This window comes from Mesocricetus auratus, unplaced genomic scaffold (genome assembly GCF_017639785.1).
Source record: "Mesocricetus auratus isolate SY011 unplaced genomic scaffold, BCM_Maur_2.0 Super-Scaffold_15014, whole genome shotgun sequence".
In the NCBI taxonomy this organism is placed as follows: Eukaryota; Metazoa; Chordata; class Mammalia; order Rodentia; family Cricetidae; genus Mesocricetus; species Mesocricetus auratus.
This window is the reverse complement of record NW_024429186.1, coordinates 45,149,252-45,150,693: the sequence shown is the minus strand read 5'-3', so window position 1 is coordinate 45,150,693 and position 1,442 is coordinate 45,149,252. Positions and strand designations below refer to the sequence as shown.

Here is a 1,442-nt window from a genome sequence, read left to right as displayed (position 1 = left end):
GGTCATCCCTGCTCAGGTCTTGTTTAGGGTGTAACCTCCCTGGCATTTCTAGGAGATGCAATCTCCCAGCAGATTTCTTGGTCCTTTGCCTCTCAAAATCTTTCTGCTCCCTCCCTCTTAGGATGTTCTGTGAACCTTAGGTGCAGAAGCTGTAGAAGGATACACTGGGGCTGGGTACCACCCGATCACCTGCTCTCTGCCCTTTGATCTGTTGTGGTTTTCTCTAATGGTCTTCATCTGTTGCAAAGAGATGCTTCTTTGTTGAAAGGTAATAGCTATACTTAACTGTGGGCATAAGGATAAATGTTTAGATTATGGGGTTTCCCCTCCTCCCTCTCTCTCTTTCTCCTTTTCTTTCTTTCTTGATGTACCCCAGACCAAGGTAGTACTGCTGTGTCTGTCTACCAAGGGCTGGGCTCACAGGCACGAGTCACCACCCCCAGCTTGAAATTGTACCCCACTCCCCAACACAAAGCTGTGTCCACCCCCAGAGCTGGAACAGTGTCTTACTACCACAAATTATTTCCCCAAATTACGGGAAATTGCTGAGGTCAGCATGCTGCAGGTGCGATGGATGACCCTTCCCCCAGAAAGCCACCTTCTTGGCCATGCTGTCTCCTGCTAGGTAAGTATTGACATTTTAATTTAGAAAATCACCTCTCAGTTTTTCTCCTTTTGTTATAGCTCTAAGTCCTAGCTCAATCAGTATCCCTAACTTGGTCTTAAAGTTTAATTTTCATTTTCTATAAATAGCATGAGTGCTTGTCTTGAGTGATCTAGAGGCTGAGATTAATGCATGGTTTTTGAAATCATTATGGTCACCAGTAATAGATTTTTCTATTATAACCTCTTGGAGGACAGTGTATCTCCCGAATTGGGGGAGTCTATTTTTGGTAGTAAGATTTTATGAGAATAGAATTGTGGGGTATAGAGTTTGAAGGAGTGGAGTCAGCAAGACTGTGAGTTTCCAGTTTCATTGCATACTTGACGGCAGCTCCCTGAATGTTACTCAGCCTTTGGCGATTTCTTTCTGTCCTCAAACATTGTATTTTGAGACCTTAATTCTACTGCCGGCCTCTTAGCTTCCTTGACAATTTGTTCTGCTGTCTGTCCTAACTCTATCTGCTGCTGCTTGGGCAGCCCATGTATATAAAGCCTTAAAACAAACCAAAACAACAAAAGCCTATATCTCCACCTGTTGTACCCAAATTCTGGACCCCAAAATCACCAAGATGCCCATTTCAATGCAAAAGCAAAGAGTCTTTTATTGTAGTTGTTTAACAAGCTAACCACATTAGCTCGGGCCTTTCATCCGTACACCATGGCAAGTGGCTGGAGAAAGACCAGAGAAACCATGTGGCAGGAATCTTATGGGGTAGTGTAAGGGAAGTGTTGAGGGGTATTAAATAGTATCAGGATTGGTGTGCTTCCAGGCTTGGACG

The 1,442-nt window shown here is 44.0% G+C and overlaps 1 pseudogene; it reads right to left on the bottom strand.

The window, feature by feature from the left end:
• Positions 1-486: 486 nt before the first annotated feature.
• On the bottom strand, positions 487-633 carry LOC121139643 (annotated as a pseudogene).
• Between the last annotated feature and the right edge of the window lie 809 nt (positions 634-1,442).